Source organism: Silene latifolia, chromosome Y (genome assembly GCF_048544455.1).
Source record: "Silene latifolia isolate original U9 population chromosome Y, ASM4854445v1, whole genome shotgun sequence".
NCBI lineage: Eukaryota > Viridiplantae > Streptophyta > Magnoliopsida > Caryophyllales > Caryophyllaceae > Silene > Silene latifolia.
This window is the reverse complement of record NC_133538.1, coordinates 309,725,770-309,749,370: the sequence shown is the minus strand read 5'-3', so window position 1 is coordinate 309,749,370 and position 23,601 is coordinate 309,725,770. Positions and strand designations below refer to the sequence as shown.

Sequence of the window (23,601 nt, the reverse complement as noted above, 5' to 3'; positions counted from 1 at the left end):
ATGAAGTTTGAAGAATTAGCTAACTTAAGGGAAATTTTGGAGGGAAACAATGAAAGGGGGGGGGGGGAGAGATTTAGATGAAATAAAAAGGAAAAAAAAGGAAGTGGAAAATTTAAATGAAATAAAAGGAAAAAAAAGGGGGGGAAAAGCAATGCTATGTTGGCAGTCAAGTCATGCCATGTTGGCAATCAATGCGTGCTTTGGCACTTAACACCAACATTTAACATTTTAGGGTAGTTTAGTCACAGTTAGGAACAACCAATTAAGCTTAGAGGTACAATTAGTATTCTGTTATACGCGAGGGTACAGCTTAGAAAAGTGAAAAGTTCAGGGGTACAACAGAGAAAAACCCATCAAAAATTTTAAAAACTCGAAAAAAAATACACATAAGCTCAGTTAAATTGGTTATGGTTGTACAATGCTCATGTAAAATCAGTTGTATAATAGTATTTGTGCTATTGCATTATAGTTATCGATCATCAGTTGTCAAATTTTCAAGTATATTGACAAAGCAAGCAATAAGAGTATATGGACTACTTTCGTAGTCACTCAACCGATATGCTTTACTTTATCCCTTAATCCGAATAATTAATGGATTAGCATATAGATTTCCTTGACTATAGAGATATAAAGATGAATAAACAAAAACAAAAGAAAAATATAATGATCTCCTTATAGTCATAAGGTAAAAATAGACCATACACATATATAATAACCATGCATGAATTTGGATGAATTAAACAACAGTAGATGTCTAATATGGAGTAAATATATAGGAGACCGTATCACATGAAATAGATATATAGAGGCCGTCTCACATGAAATTGACATAAGCAATTGTTGTAGTTAAATACTTCGTATAACCGCTAATGATCCAAATTTCTCTGTTAAGAATCTTTAACGTAATTAAGTAGTTATAATAACTCGACCTACCACCGTCGTAATACAACCCCAAAAAGATGGGATGTGTACTTTGAATCTATTATTTGTCCTCACTTAACCTAAAAGCACGAGACTTTGTTACTAAGTGGTGGGCAATCCTTTACAAACATATCAGAAGCCTTATATATTTCCAATGTGGGACAACTTAATCTCATAACCTCATGGGGTGGTACAGTAGTCCAAACAATATGAATAAACATTGAGGCAGTTTAGTAATTGCTATATCAGTTATTAAAACAAATTACATTACAGTTTAGCACGAGATGAGAGAGAAAGACCAAAAAAACCCCTAAAAACAAAAATCCCCAAATCGATTTTTCCTCGCCGACGACTTCTCCGGTAGTCTCTTTAGGTCGCCGGCGAGGCTGCTTCAACCTCTTCTTTTCCTGATCCTCTTTCGCATTCCTCTTTTTTCGTGCTGGCCATCTACTTCATGTGGTTTTCTCGATTTTGATCAAGTTCTCAAAATCGATTCAGGTATTGATTGACTAGTCCTCGATTGTTTTTGTTCACCATCTGCTCCGATCATTGTCTTTTCGTTTTTGCCATGAATCGATTGGTATTCTGATTGCTCTTCGAGTAAACTACGGTGGTGGGTGTGTTTTAGTTTGGAGTTTTTTGTCTGGGTGTTGCTTCTTTTGTTTATTGTTATAGGGGTTTTGTTTTGTGTCCAGGGGTTTAATTTTAGTCTTGTTAATATGTTTTTCTAAGTTTCTTTGGTGCTGTAAGTGTGGCGAATCCTTTTCTTTGGTATTGTACTATGAGTTCTAGTAGCGATTATCGTAAATTTCTTAAAGCTTTTGGTTGTACTCATGTTAGCAATAGGTTTATGGAGGAGGATGGGGATAGGATGCTAGGCTATTTTTTGAAAATGCAGGGGTCGGCTTCATCAGCCTTATATGAGGTGAGAGAGCTTAAAGATAAGGGAAACGGTTTTTTTAGGCAAAATGAATTTGATATAGCCGCAGCGTGCTACGATGAAGCTTGTAAGCTGCTTAGTTTAAGCTTGGGAAATATCGGAGGTGAAGATATTCAATCATTATCTGATCTTGCTCTTTCCCTTATTTCTAATATGGCTGCATGTGCCTTGCAACTTGAGGAATACAAAGCTGTTGCGGGTATGTGCTCCATGATTTTTGACACATTTCCTCGTAATGTTAAGGCATTATTTCGTAGGGCGGTTGCATATATGAAGTTGAAAAGGTTTTTGGAAGCTGAAACGGATCTGGTGGAGGCATTGGTGGTTGAACCTAGAAATAAGGATATTATAAGGGAATTAGATGTGGTTAAAGGTCACCTTCTTATTAAGGAAAATGGTAAAAGAGTTCTGGAGGTTGCTCCTGTGGATGGCGTAGTTGGGAACAATAAGAAGCATGTGCATGTTTCTGATTCTGGGCATGTTTCAGATTATGAAATGGTACAAGATAGTGAAAGTCCGATCATGGAGGTGACAGAAGATCGTAGTGATGTGAGTCTAAAGGATAATTTGAGTGTGAATATGGAGAAGGCTGATGGTCAAAGCTCTGATCCCGAGAAGAATGAGCATTTTTCTAATAAGTCGGTTCTTGAGTTCTCAAAAAAGGGTGGAGGAAATTCCTGACTAAGGATCTCCGGACAAGCTTACCAAAAGCTACTTCAAGGTAAGAAGGTGAGCTATTACCATAAAAGAAATCTGTCTTCTATAACAATTCGGATCCTTGATAGCGGGGTAACTGAGGAGAGAGAAATTACAAGAGATCATTCTAAGAAGAAGAAGAAGAGGAGGAGACGTTCTGAAAAGCGGAAACTTAAGAAGATGGGGGTTAAGAAAGACACGTCCTTCATTTGTGGCTTAAGTTCGTGTTCATCCTCTATTTGTGACAATTTCTCTCCTCCTGGTATTCAAATCCTCGAAGGAAACTCTACGGTTGTCGCTCCTGATTCATTGGTGAATGACACGGCCAACAACTCTACTTGCTCTCAGGCCCCTTATAATTCAAATGATTACCCACCTTTTCTTTTCTCAGCCAGTCTTAAAAAGTGCAAGACTTCCTCGTTTTGTAAATTATCATGTGCCCCTATTACAGGTATTCTTTACAGGTACCCTTCTAATCGTCATGTGAGAGAAAAAAAGAGAATTATTATCATCAAGAAGAATCTTAGCCAAGGGGATGAATCTCCGAGACACAATTTATCTACTTGCTCTACAAGTAGAACCTTCTCTCGTAAATTTCTACGTCCTCGAGGCGTAAGTATGTCTTGTTGCAGGTACTCCTCTAAAGCTCAATTGATAAAGAAGAGAAAAGAAGACTTCGCTCATTTGACAAGCTCAGATCGTCCCCTGAAGAAACCTTTTCTATTTGCTAACCTCATCCTTAGTTTAATTTCCTTTTTAAATAATTTAATAATAAGGTCCGACTTGGAGAGAGGTAGATACTGCTTAAGGAAACTTTCTTTCTAGTTGCCGAAAAAAAAAAGTTATTAAAACAAATTGTCAAAAACTGATCTTCACCACTCGTGATTATACGAAAGGCAGACAGGGGTGTTACACTACTATATATGGGGTTAGAAACAAATTGCTCATGATTGTTGTCGATTTGATCGAACTTTCAATCATGATGAACTTAGAAACGAACAGAAGAAGTAGAGGCAATGTGCCTTATGTATATTGAAAGAATTATCAACGATGTACAAGGGGGTGCATATATACAATCCTAAGATGACGAAAAGGTAAAACCCTAGTCAAAACCGTATCCTACAAACATGGTAACTACCACCATACAAGATATGAATAATATCTAAAATATACATTGAGATAATATGAAATATATAGTTAATATATTTCCATACTCCCCCTTAAGTTGGTGCATCGGGCAACCGAATGCCTAACTTACGCTGCAAATAGTCGAATGATTCCCCACTAAGAGCTTTAGTGAAAAGATCCGATATTTGTTCCTTACTACGAACATAACCCGTCACAATGTTTTTATTAACGAGATGTTGTCGAATGAAATGGCAATCAATTTCGATGTGCTTTGTTCGATCATAAAAAACAAGATTCTTGGCAATATGCATCGCTGCCTGATTATCACAGAAAACACGCATCGGCTGAGTGTGATTAATCCCGAGTGAAGTCAAGAAACTCTTGATCCAAAGTAACTCACTGATAACAGCCACCATAGCCCTATACTCAGCCTCAGCAGACGACTTTGAGTCCGTTTGTTATCGCTTTGCTCGCCAAGAAATGGGCGTGTGTCCCAGGGATACAAAATACCCCGTAAGAGACCTTCTCGTCATTGGGCAACGACCCCAATCAGAATCGCAGTACCCGTGTAGTTGGAATGTCGATTCTTTACTCATCACGATTCCTTTTACGGGACTGCCTTTGATATAGCGAATGACACGAAGTGCAGCATCCCAATGCTCCTTCCTTGGCTCGTGGACGAATTGAGACAAGGTGTGAACCACATAGACTAAATCCGGTCGTGTAATAGTTAAGTACACTAACCGACCGACTTGCCTTCTATAAACAGTAGGGTCTCGCAATACATGGCTCTTTGCAAGTGCCAGCTCATGATTTTGAGGAATGGGGGTGTTAATGGGTTTAGCTCCTTCCATTTTCGCCTCTTTAACAATTTCCATGGCATACTTGCGTTGGCTAAGAAATAGACCCGTTTTTCCATGTGCAACCTCGATCCCTAAGAAGTATTTAAGTCGACCAAGATCCTTAATGCCAAATTTTATGTCGAGAAAGTTCTTTAAGTCGTCACTAGCCTTTGTGTCATCACTAACAATGATCATATCATCGACATAGATTAGAATGCCGAGAAAAACACCTCCTTTGTTCATAGTAAAGAGTGAATAATCGGCCAACGACTGCGTGAACCCATATCCCTTTAATGCATCCGTCAACTTCGCAAACCAGTTTCTCGAAGCATGTTTTAGACCATATAAGAATTTCATTAGTCGACATACCTTATTTGTTCCGGTTGCTTCGAAACCTTGCGGCAGATTCATGTAAACTTCCTCTTCTAAATCTCCGTGAAGAAAAGCATTATTCACATCTAATTGGGCAATATTCCAGTTTCGTGCCACTGCTACAACTAACAAACATCGCACACTAGTCATTTTGGCAACGGGTGCAAAAGTCTCATGATAATCAATTCCTTCAATTTGAGTATAGCCTTGGGCTACCAAACGCACTTTGTAACGCTCGATGGTACCGTCTGCTTTATATTTAATTTTATAGACCCATTTGCATCCAATTGGTCTCTTTCCTTTTGGCAATTCCACAACTCTCCAGGTGCCATTCTTTTCGAGGGATTCAACCTCGTTTGCCATTGCGATCTTCCATGCATCACGCTGGACTGCTTCACGGTAGTTCCGTGGTTCTTTGACAGCATCGATAGCTGCTATGAAGTTTCTGTGACACAGCGAAAAACAACTACTTGTGACGTAATTAATTATTGGATAACGAGTATCTTTCGTTGAAGACGAAGATTGTGGGACGTGAGCTGCATTTGTGGTCATGACACGGGTTGACTTGCATATATAGTCCTTTTTCCAGGCAGGTTTGAACTTTTGTCGTTCTCCCTTGCCTAGTTTCGGTTCTTCTACCTCGTTCACATTCTCCACTTCGGCTGCTGCATCTATTTCGTTCTCCATGATTTCACTCTCCCCCTCAACATTAGCACTCTCTCCCTCGACAAGATTGTCACCACTGTCAGCCGGTTCTTCTTGTACAACTCGCTCAGTGGTATGTAATTTCATCTCTTCATATGGACCGGCTAGCAAGTCGACATTCTCTTCTACATTGGGCTGGTTATCGTGCTTCATATCAGAAGGATTACCCAACTCGTTGTATGAGAATACATGTTCATAAAAAATGACATCTCGTGATTCGAAAAACTTTCGGGTCTTTAAATTATACAAACGCCACCCTTTTTGATGTTTCGGGTATCCTATGAATAAGCATCGAGTTCCTCTTTCGTTAAATTTATCCTTCGGCCGTTGCTTGTTGTGAGCATAAGCGAGGCATCCGAAAACACGTAAATTATCAAAATTAGGTTGATGACCGTATAACAGCTCGTAAGGTGTTCGACCATTAAGTAATTTAGTAGGTGTCCGATTGATTAAATACGCTGCTGTGAGTACACATTCCCCCCAAAAATAAATAGGTAAATTGGCTTGAAAACGAAGAGCCCTTGCTTTCTCTAGGATATGCCTATGTTTTCTCTCTACCCGGCCATTTTGTTGAGGTGTGTCTATCATACTCGTTTGGAAAATCATCCCATTGTCATTATAAAATTGCTTTAATGATCCCAAAAGGAATTCGGTTCCATTATCGCTTTGCACGATTTTAACCTGTCTCCCAAACTGTGTATGAACCATTTTATAAAAGAATTTCATCAAATCTCCTACTTCTCCCTTATCTTTCATGAGATGAACCCATACGCTTCGACTATGGTCATCAACAATTGTTAAGAAATAATGTGCCCCGGATAAACTGCTAGCCTTATATGGTCCCCAAATGTCGCAATGAATCAAATTGAACAAAATAGCATGCCGTTAATTATTAAGCTTGAAACTAGAACGGGTTTGTTTAGCGCGACAACAAGGGTCACAAACATGTTCGGGATTAAAAGATAAATGCTTCCCAATTAAAGTACCTAAAGATGATAAAACATTATTAGAAGGATGGCCTAATCTCCGATGCCATACACGTCCTTCGTCGATCGCCTTCTCGCTGCCACTTCCACAACCCGTGTCATGTAATAAACTCCTTCCCGCTGCTCACCCCGTCCAATCTCCGTCTTCGTAGACTGGTCCTGTATTATACAACAATTAGGATCAAAGGTCACAAAGCAATTATTCTCGCGAATTAGTTGTTGTATAGAAATAAGGTTGTAAGTCAGGGAAGGAACTAAGAGAACATCTTTAAGGGCAAACGATTTATTTAAGACAATTATTCCGTGTTCGCTTGCCATGATTGTCGAACCATTAGGCAGCCCTACTGTGGATGGATAGCCTTTCCATATATTACTAAGCAAAGCACGACATCCTGTCATGTGGTGTGAGGCACCACTATCGAGCATCCACTCGCTTAACTGATCACGATTCGTACCTGTTAATTTCTCGTTACCTTCGGCCTTAGCATGTAGGAGAGATCTGAGTTGGTCAATCTCATCTCCTGTGAAGTCTTTCTTGGACGATTCTGCGGCTTCACCACTGGTTGTAGCATTGGCTACTTGGTTCGTGCTACCTGCTCCTCTTCCACCACGGCCAGCACCTCGTTCACCACGCCTCCCTTTACCACGTCCTCTCCCATTGATGCCAAGTTTGTCCCAACATGACTCTTCAGTATGATACCATTTGTTGCAATAGGAGCATTTTGGCGGTTCATACTCTTTCTGGTCATTTGTCACAGTGCTACCACGTCCACGGCTTCCGCCTGTTTTGGCTGTCATTGCAACTTCGGTCTGCTCTTCTCTAATGCGAGTAACGGCCTTGTGACATTCTTCTCGCAAAACCAGAGCATAGGCTCTACTCAAAGAAGTGAGAGTGTCATCCATGAACAAGTTCGATCGAAGATGGTCATACAATGACGTGTTGAGACCCATGATGAACTGGTGCACCTTTTCCTCCTCCTTTTCTTTGACGAACGCTGCTCGAGCTCCACAAGTGCAGTCGGGTACACTGCTATATTTGGCTAATTCATCCCAAATGGATTTCAAATGGGTGTAATATTCAACAACTGACCGAGTCCCTTGTTTGCACTCAGTCAATTCACTCTTGAGTTGATGAACACGCGGTGTGTTGCCTGCCGAGTAACGCTCCTTCAACTCTTTCCAAGTTTCGAGAACCGTGGCTGAGAAGGTGATGCTTGGGTGCAATTTCTCGTCAATAACATTACGCAACCAAGATTTTACCATAGCTTTTGACTGACGCCATGCCACGACCTCATAAGAGTCGTCTTCAGTGCCTGCTGGCTTCGTGACGGTGCCATCGACAAAACCTAATTTGTTCTTTGTGTCTAGCCCATTACGAACCGCATCAGCCCAGAGATCGTAATTTTCACCATTGAACACTGTCTGAGTCAATTTGAGACTCGGACTGTCGGAGGAGTGGAGAAAAAGGGGTGATGATGGTGGTATAAACGACTTGTCATGGCCACTATCTGATCCTATCCCTTTCCCGTTGTCTCCGATTTTTGTCATAGTTTTGATGTGATTGTTTTGTGTTTTTTTTTTTTGAGAAAAACGAAAAAAAAAAAAAAAAGACGGATGCAAGGATCAAACCTGCTCCAATGATACCATGATAAACTTAGAAACGAACAGAAGAAGTAGAGGCAATGTGCCTTATGTATATTGAAAGAATTATCAACGATGTACAAGGGGGTGCATATATACAATCCTAAGATGACGAAAAGGTAAAACCCTAGTCAAAACCGTATCCTACAAACATGGTAACTACCACCATACAAGATATGAATAATATCTAAAATATACATTGAGATAATATGAAATATATAGTTAATATATTTCCATAAATCAAAACAGAATTGCATATAGTAGACGGGGTTACTATTGGTTAGAATTTGCCTAAAATAAATACAAATCACACTTTCGGATACCAAAGCTACTTTTGTATAACCTAATCATACGATGAATTGACTGCTCGTTCTTCTTATGTAGTCAGGTTGATGGGATTAAAAACAATATTGTTACCCATGCACAACTTAATCATACAAGTATATTGGAATAATTTATTCATAAAACAATAGAAAATATTACCAATATGTGTGAGAGTGTGACCTTTAATATTAACAAATTGATCAACGTTAATGGGGGTTGTAAAAGGTCGTCGACGTTTTGTAACGAATCGTCGACGTTTTTTTTAAAAAAAGACCATCACTACCCTTGCTCTCCCTCTCTACCCTATTCTCTCCCAAATCCTCCAAACAACAAACTTTAAAAAAAAAATACAACATTGTTAATCGAATTCAATGGCAAACGACGAACCAACCAAATCAACTACGAGGATAAATTAACTACTTAACTACTTAATTATCTATCGAATTGTAATTTATTTATTTTTTCGTTTGAATCGGACATTGCCTAGTATGGCGTTAAAATTGCCAGTATGAATCGATTATGAATATGAATGTTGAAATTGTCTAGTATGAATCGAATTGTAATTTTCTTTTTCTCGTATGATTGGGACATTGAATATGGTTGTCCCTAATGGACATGGACAATGAAACCCAATGTGAGACATGGACACTGACATTGAATGTTAACATCTTAGTTGGAGGGGAATGATGATACTCAACGTCCCAAATGGCCAGAGATGACAAATCGAGACGTTCTATAACGAATGGTCGAGACCATCATGGACGTTGAATATCAACGTCCACTACCATTACCAACGTTGAAGACCAACGTCTATCACCTATGCCAACGTTGAAGACCAACGTCTATCACCTATGCCAACGTTGAAGTTCAACGTCCTAGTCCAAAGGATACGTTGAACCTCAACATCCCAAATGGTCAGAGACATTTATATTCAAGCAAAAGTGATTCTTTTGTCTTTACTGCATAAATGAAGCAAAAGTTCACAATTTTATTCACATCTACGGTGCATAAATGAAGCAAATCTTAAACTTTATAAATCCAACATTATTAACACTACTAATCAACACAAAATCCAAACCTTAAACAGCCCATCACAAAAAAAAAATAATCAAAACTACAAATATAGATCAAAGGATGTCTTGCTGGCGTGGTGGTCCGGTGCCGTGGTGGTGCAAAGTGGTGGTCCGGCGATCTTTGTTGGCGTGGGATAAACAAAATCCGAAGTAATGAATGAAGAACGAAGATCGAAGAGATATCAGCGGTGGCAGCGGTGCAGTGGTGATCTGGTGGTGTGGGCGGCGTGGAAGTGGTGTTGGTAGCGGTGGTGGCGGTGCGGTGGTGGTTGTTGTTGTGTATGAAGAGAGAGCGAGTATGTGTTGTTGTGTACGAGGGAGGGAGGGAGGAAGAGAAAGCAGGGGTATGTGTTGTCTTTTTTATGAAAAGCGTCGACGATTCGTTATAAAACGTCGACGACATTTCGCAAGTCGGTTTTTACTGTAGGTTTCGAAAATATACCTGTTCAATCGATTAAAGCTTCGATTTGATAACCTGTTATAGAATAAGAAATAGAGAAGAAATTGTAGAGAGAATTTATAGGAAAATAAGCAAATAAATTGAAAGAGGAAAGAGAACTATTCTTATCAATATATATATCAATATCAATCATCAATCAATATCAATATCAATCAATATCAATATCAATCAATATATCAATATATATACTTAAAAGAAGAACTTTTGAAGCTATTTCATTGGTTATTGTTTTAGAGCGATTTCATTGGCTGCTGTTTTTGCTCAATAAATTATGTATAAATAAAAATATAATAAAAAATATATATACTTAAAAGAGAAACTTTTGAAGCTATTTCATTGGTTATTGTTCTAGAGCGATTTCATTGGCTGTTGTTTTTGCTCAATAAATTATGTATAAATAAAAATATAATAAAAAAAAGATATATAAATTATACATTAAAAATTATACATTAAAACAAGTCTCTACAAAACAGCCTGCGTTCACACAATCTCACAACTGTATAACAGGAAGTTTTTCAGTACAGAACACAATATACTATCAACATTTAATCATTTATACATAACTTTCTGCCATATCCAAACTTTGGACGAGCAGTGTCGAAATTGAAATTTGTTTAGAGAATCACAAATGTAACAACCCGGATTTCTAGGACTTTATTAAATATAAGTCCAAAATAGGAAACAGCGGAAGATAAATACATATCCGAGTCACTACTATTTTCAACTAATTCCAATTACAAAAATAAAGCTAAATATTACAATTGTTTCTAACAAATTACTAACACGTTCTAATAAAATATATCTAAATCCCATCTTGACCACTTTGTCTCAGAATGGTCGGTCTTCACAAATTTGATAAATCGACGTTTTAAAATTTGTAAAAGTTTTATAAGAAAAACAACAAACGTCGGGTGGGTAGATTAACTTCTTTAAACAACTAAAACATAACATAAACAATCATTATCAGCATGTATATCAGAATCATACGTCCCTACTTTTAACACACAATTTTTGAGAAAACAAACAAATTTTTCAATGCCGTATTGCTTTTAGTAACACTTTATCACGATATACCGGCCAATTATCATACACATTCCGATTATATGAAACTTGTACGATAGTCATATACCGCCAATCACACCGATACCAGGGGGCTTACATTATTACCCCTGTTTAACGTGGTGACATAAGCACGTTTAAAATAAAATTCGTCCACTCATCTCTAGGGTCGAATGCCGGTACGTGGGGTTATTACCCGTACCACGGACTAAACACCACCCGGCTATTATCCCCTAAGCCTAACCAAATATAGACCTTAGGGAACCCGGATGCGATCCACCTAACACGTACGAGACTGATCAGGTCCCCACCTAAAGCATGGCCACACTCCCGCCTACTCTCGAGCCTAAGGATAGGTCCACCAAAGACCCTTCGTACGCACGGACGGTTTTATACGGTTAAGCTAATTGCTATTCTTCCATGTCATTGCATAAACAATATTAACGACATGCTTTCCCGCTCAATGAGCTTTCGAATTCAATCCTAAAAATGCTCAATAAAACATGAAATTCGTATTTAAACATTATGGGTTACACCAATTTCAAATCGAATTTCTTTTCTAGATAAATTTTTTTTATCGAAACCAAATAGCACAAATTCAATCATTGGTCGCCTTATTGGGTTTGTCCCTATTTATAAGCCGGAACTTCACTATCGAACTAGTTTAATAATACAAGTTAAATACCATATTATCAAACCAAGTTTAATCCATTCAACTAAGGGACGGTTAGACCCTTGGTAGTTAATTGATTGTAAAATCGCTTCCTAATTTAGTTTTTACTAATCCACTTTATATAATTGATTTTATTAACTAAATAATCCAAGTAAAGAAAACTTGAGCGAAAGTGGAAAGTGACTTGTTTTAAAATGTCAATTTGATACTAGATTATAATTAATAAGGAGATTAAATAATCATTTCCTTAAATTTTATTAATTGAAAATATCAAGTTGAGAGGATTTGTCCAAAAGAGTTTACAAGAACTTTGTTAAATTTCCGATTTAGTAATTCTATACTTGGCTAACAATATGTTAGGCTAAGAGGACTCGTTTTAAGTTGAGAACTCGAGTTTGAATAAAAATTATATTTAAGCCTTTGAAAACTTTACTCTAATTCGTAATTTGAATAATATAACTTGATTGAGAAATTTCAAAAGGAACTATTTTAGTCAAATCCATTTACCTTAAGGTACAAGTAGTTGGTACTCAAATCCTTTTTAAATTTATGAGAGAATAGTTGTTATCAAATGGCGACTCATAAAATAAAATACAATCTTAAACTTTAAAAATTGGACTAACGATATAGTGTGTCTGGCCTAAGCGATTGCCGAGGTGCTAAAATTATTCTTACTTACTCGTAAAACTATAAACTAGGTCTTTAATTATTACATTTTTGGGGGTGCCGATGACCAAGTCTCGCAAACAATAATTAAATTACATAGTTTCTTGAACAAAACAAAATAAAATGAAGCGGAAATTAATTTACAAGGCTTCTAATTATGCATAGTAATAACAATGAAATCAAACCAAACAAACAATAATAATACAACTCAAATCACATGAACAAAGGATATGATGTATACTAAAATTTTACCAATTTAACAAAGAAGAACCATCTACACAATTTATAACTCTCATATGCTAACAATTTAGTACCACAAAATATTTACCAAAAGTCCTTCTTGGTGGCAAGTCTCTTGACCCAATCCTATTTCATAAAAAATATTTCCCTCATAATATACTACTATAAACAAAGTAAATTAGCTTGTAAAATTAAACTCTTGCCTTGCTAATAGTTTCTCGGCTAACACCAACCACCCATAATTGAAAACAAAGATTTTCATAATAATATTTTTATTAGTCATAAAACAATTACTATCTTAAATATATCAAAATTTGTGAAAATTTCACCCACTTCTTGAACAATCCAAAATCCAAAATTTATACTACCTTGAAATCATTATGAGTCATAAGCTAGTTTATTGAACAAAATTTAAAGTTAAATATTTGTAAAATCAATCATTTAATGGTCTTAGACCACTCGTTCAACACACAAGCACCTTAATCCATTTTTCATCTATCATAATCTTTATGACCAATTTCTAATATGCAAAACTAAACTCACACAATTAATTAAGACCATTCACATGCAACTATGTTAAATTACTTAATTTAAACATGCAAACAGTAATTCAATCAAATTACCTCACATGTAATAATAATAATAAAATAAAATGTTAATTTACCCACCCCTACAAAAGGGATTAGAGTCTTGATCGAAAATACGGTCTTGAGACAGTTCCAGCCAAGCCCCGAAAACGGTTCCGTTATCTCCGTCTTCTATTCTTTACGGCAAAATCACCATCACCATACAATAATAAAATTTTCAATTACACCACTTAATAGTTAAATTAAGTTCATTTTTTAAATTAATCTTTTAGAATTTAATTTGTTTTCAAATCAAGATCTCCAAAGAAAATAACATGCATGTTGGTTTAAATCAAATTTTTAAAAAAACTAATCTGAAAACTTGGAACTTAAAATAAAAATTAGTACCCATACCTTTAATTAATTAAGGAATGAAGAATTAAGATGAAAATCCGAAAAGAGAAGCAATTAAACTGAAAATATGGGGAACTTAATGGAGGGGATTTGACTTCTCTTTTTCTCTTGTATCCATAGCAAAGAAATGAAGGTAATGGCTCTTAATGGTTTCTTGTTTACAGTAGACAAACAACAAAAAAGATGAAGGCCAAAAGTTCTTTTCTTTTATTTTAATAATAAAAGTGATGAAAGGAGAGGAAGAGGTAATATTTATCAAATGAATTCAATGAATGGGTTAGGAACCATAAAGGGCGAACGGCGACCACGTGTGAAGCCCAATTTGGGTCAGTTGAGAATACGTGTAAGATAAAAGAGACATGTTACGAGTTGAGTTTCGGTTCTGCAAATGGTCTCTATAATGATCCAGTTTTTAATTTATAAGATCGATTTTATAAAAACTAAAACTGTGATGCGATAATTTTAGAACCGGCAATGTTTAAATAAAATATTTTAATCAAAATAAGTTTTATAATACCGATGGTGTAATCGAACTAACAAGATTCGACTAGTTGAATATATACGACGGTCATTCACAAGTCGATGATAATTGCATAATAATTTAACTGTACTAACGTATTAATATTTAAAAATATAATATATACTACTCGAGGAAATGACGGGGTCAGGTCAAACGAGTTACGAGTCAATGGAAAGACTTTAATAAATACAAATGGAACATAATCATCAAAATGAGTTGTTTGCATTTAAATTAGACGCATATAGAAGTTAATTATTATCTACTGGTAAATATAATACTAGGGTAAAAATAACTATTAAACAAAGTCTCATGAAATTATATTTGTTAGAAAACTATAATTTTTGAAAATGGTTCGATTTATTATATCCGTACCAACGTCGGGTTAGATATACCGAGTCTCACATTATTCTGTCAGCTAACTCTTGCCCACTTGATGTTGGGATTTGACTCCGATTCTGATTCTTTGTTGTGCCTCTCATTCTTCTCTTTTAAACGTATAAAAGGAAACACGAAAATAAATAACAAAAGAATTATGCCCGTCTTAAGTTGGGATATAATGTTAAAACAAATGATCAATTTAACTAAAATAAAATGAAGTTTTTAGAACCAAGGGTTAGAATGAAGTGATTATAGAGAAATAAAAAAAAATGTGAAATTTTGTCCATCCTGAAAGAGGGGGTCTGGTAGTTTAAAAATTCAACAAAATATAACTTAAAATAAGAAGAAATTATAAAAGATTGATAAAAATACGGGGTGTTACAACAAATGCGGAGCACATAATAGAAAATGTAATCCGCTATGCATCAGTACTTTCTCCAATGCATATTGCATAACTGAAACTTAAATATACAACCAAAATGTTAAAATGCTCCATAAAATTAGTCTTATCATTATGCATTTTCAAGAAACTATACAGTGCTTCAATTAAACCATCGAATTTCAAAGGCCTCATTTTTCGACTCAGCTCCAGCATATTTGGCTAATAATCTCAGGAACGACAGGTTAAGTATCAAGGGTCCAGTGATCTGGGCCTAGCGTGTACCAGTGTAGAGTTGACGGAACCTCATCCATATCAGCGGTAAGATTCTTAAAACAGGTCTCCTTCTCTTACTCCAAAACTAATGGATGTAAGTCTTCAAGTCTCTTGAGTCTCTTTTCAACTCAAATTGCATATTCTAATTAAAAAACCCATCCAAAATTACATCACCCTTAATAGATAAGAAAATAAAAATAAACTACAATAAATAAGAAGATATAAGAATAAACTACGATCAAGAAAATTAAATTTGTTAACAAACTACATCACATCCATGAATCTGAGAATTCCACAGCTTCTTTATATCTGAATGTATATACAATTCAACTCCTACCACGCTTTTGTAAAACCTGCATCACAACAGTGTATAAATATAGATTGAACGTCTATCAAACATTAAGTGCACAAATATTTCTCTGTCTTCGTCTTTCTCTTAGCAATGGCACCAAGGTATGCTAATTAATTAAAAATATTTTCAATGTTTTGTACATATAGATATTATACTTGGCTTCAAACATGTTAAAGCTTCTTATTAATATTATTATTATTACTTTTATGTTTTGTCAGCCCTTTAACATTGATCAGGGAGCTTAATGAGACTAAGAAAAACGGGAAAATCAAAGTTCGCGTTTCTAGGCTATCGGATGTTTTGAATCATGTGGAGAATAATAGTCTTATATGCATGGATATGGTTTTAATCGATGAAGAGGTAAGAATTAACTGTTTATTATTACCCTATTTTGTTTTTTGGTTATCTCATTCATATTGAATTACCTTATAAATTATTTTTTTTATCATTAGGGTAAGTACATAGATGCTACTGTGAATTGTTATCATGCCCAGCGAATCCCAAGTGGCCAGAGATCGATAAGATGCTAGGGCACATACAAGGACAGAAGGCGGAAGACAGGCCAGACATAATAGCAAGAGTCTTCAAATTAAAACAAAGTCAACTCATGGATTGCCTTAAACACCAGCATTACTTTGGAACAGATGTAGAAGGTACGCATAATTTTTAAGTAAATTATAATAATAGATAGTAACTACTAACAACATACATGATGAGTATAGATAAAATTGTTATGCTGCAGATATATATATATACAAAGAGTTTCAGAAAAGAGGACTGCCCCATGCACACATACTATTATAGCTTAAGAAAGATGAAGTGGAACTATCGCCACAGTACATAGACGGTATTACACATGCTGAAATCCCAGATCAGAAAAAAGACCCAGTATTATATGAGATTGTGTCACGATACATGGTTCACGGGCCCTGCGGCGAGGAGAACCCAAATTGTCCATGTATGCTTGACGGTGAAGCTTGCAACAAAAAATATCCAAAATCTTTCAATTCAGAGACAACAATAGATGGTAATGGCTATCCAGTGTATAGACAAAGAAACGACAACAGGTAGATCTCTCTTACATAGAAGTTAAAAATTTTGAAGTAGAAAAAGAGCGGAACGAAAAGAAAAAATATGATATGAAGAAGTTTTTAAAGGACAATTCTCATATATTCACAAGTGTGACAAAAATAAGGGAAAAGTATTAGAGTCCAAAATATGGGGAAAGATAACACAAACTGACAACCGGCTAAAATAAAATAAAAGGAAAAATTTAGAAACAAAAAAAAAACAGAGACAAAGGCCATTTTCGGTCACTTTTATCCGGATTATATTATTTATTTATGACTTTTATTTTCATGCAGGATTATTTAAAAGGGCAAACACGTTTTAGACAACAGAAGCATTGTTCCCTATAACCCGGGGTTACTTCTGATGTTTGACGCACATATAAACGTCGAGTGGTGTAAAACAGCTCGGGCTATTAAGTACATGTTCAAGTATATCCTAAAGGGCCCGGATAAGGCGAGTTGGCGACTACTGTAATTTCCCGAGACAAAGAAGATGAAATCAAGTCATACCTTGATTGTCGTTACCTCTCAGCATGCGAAGGTGCATGGAGGATATTTGAGTTTGAGATACACGAGAGGAGTCCAGCGGTCATACGCCTGCCTGTGCACCTCGAGGGTGAACAAGCTGTTGTCCTAAAAGATAGAGACAAACTGAGAGTGGTAATAGAACGGGCTAACGAATCACCCACGATGTTGATGGGATGGATGACAGCGAACATAGAGTACGCACAAGGAATATCATTTTCAACGTAGTTTTTTCAAATCTACATGTTATCTACAGAAGATATTTTTACTAAATAACCGCACAAGTTTGGAATAAGGTCAATGTAAATTATAGCAGTTGGCTCTTCTAATAAGATCGTACATGTATACTGTCTAAATTCCTAAAAATTACCATCATAATTCCACCTTCGTAATTCCCTGATAAAAATACATAATTCCTACCATTAAGCTTGCACTCTTAACATTATACTACTCCAGTCACAATTATTTAGTAAACTTTGTGAAGGGAATTTTAAGGTTTTTAAGGTAAACAAATAATTGAGATCTAGGGTGTATATTGTAGTTACCATCATAATTCTTTTCATAATCCTTGTGCTAGCATGTATAAACAACAACACCGCCAGTTTCTACACAACACAAACACTACATGCAAAATACATAAACAACAATAAATTAAAGTAAATCAGATAAAAGCCAAACCTTCAAGAAACAAAGCTCCCGACTTTAATCATGCCGAAAATCACCCAAAAAGAAGCCGCTTCTTTAATCTTAGGAACAAAACGTTGTTTGATTATATAAAGCTATTAATTGAATTTCGATAATATCCCGGCAAACAGTCACCCGGCTAAGATTCAGGTAAATAACTCTCGATCAGATTGTACTCGGCTGTCGAATACAGCAAAAATGGGTTATCTGTTGGTCGTCAGGAAGGATCTAGATGTTGGGGGTGAGAAATAAGGGGATGCATTTTTGTGGAATTGTAAAAATTGAAACGACGATTTGGGGATAAATTGAAATGATTTCGTTGACTTGGAGACTAAATGAATAACCAGATCCGACTAAATGAATTACAAAGAAACTTAATATGGATATCACCAAAGACACGTGACTTATGTATAAGACTTATGTCAATACGTCTTATTCTACTTTTGAGAAAAAGGAACATACATCGGATGTACTACCCTAACTTTTTTTTTGAGCATATATGTATTTTTTTTTAGCTTAATACCTCAAACTTTATTTGTTTTCGAGCATATGTATATTTTTTTGAGCATAATAAAGTTTATAAGTTAGATTTTAATATTTTTTCCGTCAAAACTCAAATTTAACTAAACTTATATATAATGTTTTTATGTTTTATTATATTTTTTTCGAGCTTAATGTTTAAGTGAATAAACTCAGAAACTTTATAGTGAAACTCAGAAACTTTAAAACAAAACTCAAAAACTTTATTATAATGCTCAGAAACTATAGAATTAGAGGTAGTACATCAGATGTATAATCCTCTTACTGTTCTACTTTTGGCCTATGTATAAAACATTATCCGTTTTAATCTGACACGAATATAACCGTCTCAAATGAAAATTTGTGTTAAACGAATATACTATTAAACTCTTTTGCTGTTAAAAACGATTAATAGATTGAAAAGTAGTTTACTAAACTTTCGAGCTAATCCATTCTAATTCAAATACAAGCGATAATCAGAGATAAATTTACTATGTGATATATCTCAATTATTTTCAATCAGAAGGGTATACGCGTAACTAGCACGCTATTATTTGCCAAAAATTATATTTAAACACCAATTTGACTATTAATACCTTGACGTGCCAATTTTTTTCATGTAAAAACCATATCACACATATTGGATCTCAAAAGCCTATGTAGTGAAATGATCCGGCCAACGGCCGGGCTTAAACACTAGTATATATACTTAAAAGAGGAACTTTTGGAGCGATTTCATTGGCTACTGCTTTTGTTTAATAAATTAATTAGTTTATGAAATATATTATCTCTAATCAATCAATATCTAACAAATTATAGATAAAAATTAGAATTAAAGTAAAAGATTATAATAAAGGCAAATTCACATTAACTACTACGTATCTAACCTCTTACAAGAGTTCTAAGAGGCTTCATATATATAATTAATTGAGTTATACATGATTTCATAGAGGGACTTTTGCCTACGCAAATCATGTTACCTATTCTTTTGATTATTTTCCTTTATATCAATGACTTTATGTGTTATTAAATTGTTTTTATATACTTGAGTTTACATAATTTAATTATATAACTTTGTTCATTTTGTAGGATGTGGCGATCATGGAAGAATATGACGAAGCATGGTTATTAATTACGTTGCCGGAAAATAGCTATCATCTTAAGAGGTAATCTTTGCTTGATATCATTATTTATGACTGACATTACAAAGTAAGATGGGTATTGTGATGTGAATATGGTGGTAAGTCATATTAGTTAATTAGTGGTATCTTATGTAAAAACATGTCTAATATAATACCTAGATGAATGTTCCATAATTCATGTTTGTTTGATTGCTACTCTGATATTTTATTCTATTTTATCCCGTAATTTGCGGGCGATTTCATTGGCTACTGCTTTTGTTTAATAAATTAATGAGTTTATGAAATATATTATCTCTAATCAATATCTAACAAATTATAGATAAAAATTAGAATTAAAGTAAAAGATTATAATAAAGGCAAATTCACATTAACTACTACGTATCTAACCTCTTACAAGAGTTCTAAGAGGCTTCATATATATATAATTAATTGAGTTATACATTAATTCATAGAGGGACTTTTGCCTACGCAGATCAAGTTACCCATTCTTTTGATTATTTTTATTTGGAAAATGAGATGGCGTCACCGGATGGTACTCAAATTGGGCACCACCGGGGGTATTATTGTAAGTTACATATATAGGTGCTGTTTGGCCAAGCTTTAAAGTGTTTTTGTAATTGAAAAAGTAGTAGCTAGGCCAAACACCCTAAATTATGGAGTTTTAAAACAGCTTTTAAAAAGTCAAAAACTGATAACTTACCCCCAAAAGTAGAAGTAGGTATTTTCTACTTCTACTTCTACTTTTCACATAAAGTGCTAAAAATTCATTACTAATGTGCTTTTTGTTTTTTCTCCGGAAGACCATTACTTCTTTATATCAGTTGGTCTTGCTTGATTTGGAGTTATTTTGGTTTGAAATAATAAGATGAGATTTTGTAACCATTTTACAGTCAAATGTGACCACTATTGAAAAACACGTTATCATAAGCTGTAACACTGGTTGTATCATTGTGATTACATTTCACCATAAAATGGTCACATATGCCCTTCTGAAGCTTCAGACGAAAAGTGACCGTCTGAAACAAGAATTTGTGTCTTTACAATTCTTGTTGTAACTCCACTTTTTCTCTTCTCTGCTTGGCCAAACTTATACTCCGTAGAAGTCTTACATCGTGAGACCGTCTTACGGTGTGAGATCGTCTTATAATTTTTGCTATAATTTGTGAGACCGTTTTACATATAAGTAATATAACAAAAAACAAAGTGAACAAATAAGATAAAAGTAAGTAGGCCAAACATATCAATTTTTTAAGAAACTATTTTTACAATTGTTAGGCCAAACAACTTCAACTTTTTCAAGAAGTAGTTTCTTAAAAATTTAAAAATACTTTCACATAAACTTGGCCAAACAACACCATATTTTCATTTCCATCCACTAAAATTAAAATTTCAAACTAATTAGGGGATGTTTGGTTCACGTGTGGGTATGGGTTTGGAATCGAAAATCATACCTGGGTGGTATTGGGTTGGAACTTGATACCTCATACCTTGTGTTTGGTTCAATTTTGGGGGTATGGGGTTAGAAATCAATCAAAGCTAAAAAAATCTTCAAAATACAATTTTTTTTAATAATAATTTTTATACTATTAAATCATGTAGATAAAATTTAATCAAATAAAAATATTAAAATATTTTTTTACAATTTTTTTTATCACTTTTTAATATCTCTAATTTGATACCATAGGTATCAATCTCATACCCACCCCTTTCATGGGTATGAGAAACCCATACCTCATGGGTTTGAGGTATGGGTATGAAACCTTCATTTCCGTCAAACAAACACATGGTATGGGTTTGGTTCATTCCAAACCCATACCTCATACCTATATTGGGTGAACCAAACACCCCCTTAATAAGAAAGGGTAATTTAGGAATTTAATATTTCATAATTAATCATAGTTAATATAGTAAAAAAAAAAAGTCAGTTGAGTTTTCCTAACTTTGTGCCACTTTTTGAGGAAAATTTTAGACAAACAAGATGTTTGTTCGAGGAACACTTAGGCAGAAAATGATGTTACACAAAGCATGAATTTGGTGGTGCTATATATACGTTTCTAGACAGAGTAATCAGTAGTGCTATGATGCTATCGAGTTCTTGTGCGGATGATAAGATGGTGCTTGGTGGTGATAATTCTGGTTTCAGCCATGGCCATGGCCCATGGTGATATGATAAAGCCATGGTTGTTTTGTGAAGAAGGCAATATGGTAGTAGTGAATTGATGAGATTGTAAACAACGAGGCACACCGGCAAAAATCTGTGTAAAATTGATTTGTTGAGGTGAACCATATGTCCATTGTACATTTGTACTGTGACTCGTCTCTTCGGAATATGTAAAGTAGATGATGAACACAATACAACAATGAAGAAATGTAATTATCGATGAAAATAATTTAGTACTCCGTATAAATTAGGTTAATATTAAATAAATTGTTTTGATGTTAAAATTTTGATAAAATTTAGTATGGTTAAGTAACTTTAATTGAATAAATATGAATAAATGTAAAATTACGCACTTACCCTTAACATTTTGGCGCAAAAACGAAAATTAATATTTTATTTTTTTATTTTTCTTTTCCTTTAATTAGGGTGGCGCCGAGATTCGGTGCCACCCGGTGGCGCCCTATCGCCATCCTTTTCATTTATATCAATGACTTTATGTGTTATTAAATTGTTTTTATATACTTGAGTTTACATAATTTAATTATATAACTTTGTTCATTTTGTAGGATGTGGCGATCATGGAAGAATGACGAAGCATGGTTATTAATTACGTTGCCGGAAAATAGCTATCATCTTAAGAGGTAATCTTTGCTAGTTTGCTTAATATCATTATTTATGACTGACATTACAAAGTAAGATGGGTATTGTGATGTGAATATGGTGGTAAGTCATATTAGTTAATTAGTGGTATCTTATGTAAAAACATGTCTAATATAATACCTAGATGAATGTTCCATAATTCATGTTTGTTTGATTGCTACTCTGATATTTTATTTTATTTTATCCCGCAATTTGCAGGAGCCATTGAGGCATTGGGGTAATGTTGTTGTTGTTGTTGTTGTTGTACCACAACGATTATCTCGATCTTTACCAGAACGATTATACTATCTTGATCAACTACGTAGTGTATATGATCATTGATCATATCATGCTAAGCTCAATTTAGTCGTTTTTCCTCTCTGATCTACTTAGTGGTATTATGCAAGATTCTACTACTTCGTATAGAGAAGAGTCCACCTCTTTATGAACTAACTATACAAACACTAAATTCTAAACATGGACACATTATCTTATGGAACTATCTCTGTCTGTTTATTTACTTACCTTCTATATTCTTTGTGAGATGTATCTTAATCAAAGGTAAACAAATGACTTGGACAAAGGTAGTGTTGGGTTCCTTAGATTGATGATAACATGCCCATTTGATTTGTGTTATCTTAGTTTACCTTTTCAGGATTAATGATTAAATCAAGCATGGATTAAGAAGTGTTGAAGTTGTTAATCATCCCATTGTATTGAGTCTTAGTGTCATCTAATGTACAAGTGAGAAAGTAGAGTATCTTAGAGTAATAGAAACAGTCAAGACGACTGTTACTTTTACAAAGTAACAGGTGCCTGGATTGTTGCCACAACTCGTAACACTTGAAGCCTTTTTATCTTTAAAAAATCTTTCACGTTTCTCTTATTTTTCAAAGATAAACTTCAGATTTTTATTAGGAGTTGGTCTTCAATAAAGAGTGGTTTGAATAATTATTAATTTCAAAATGTTTCCTCTTTATGCAAATTTGACCCTTTGGTCCTTTAGAAAACAAGAAATGCTTTTTGCCATTTTTGTGTAAACTTGTCATCATGTGACTTGTCTTTTCTCTCTTTGTTTTCTGAATTTGCATGAGCTTTTAAGGATATCTTTCAAACACTCTTTCTCTATTCTTGCCTTTGCAAAAGAAACTTCTTTGGTGCAAGTTTTGGGTGGTTGCTAAGGCTCTTCACATGTGTGGTCTTTGACCCTTCAAAACCCTAGCAACCTCCTCACCCATTCTCTCTATAAA

General features: G+C 34.9%; 1 long non-coding RNA gene across 1 annotated transcript; it reads right to left on the bottom strand.

The window, feature by feature from the left end:
* Positions 1-14,946: 14,946 nt before the first annotated feature.
* LOC141633217 (uncharacterized) lies at positions 14,947-18,269 on the bottom strand. Its single transcript, XR_012538023.1, has 3 exons — positions 17,885-18,269; positions 17,192-17,314; positions 14,947-15,612 (listed from the first exon to the last, which is right to left on the bottom strand). It is a non-coding gene; the product is annotated as an uncharacterized LOC141633217 (long non-coding RNA).
* Between the last annotated feature and the right edge of the window lie 5,332 nt (positions 18,270-23,601).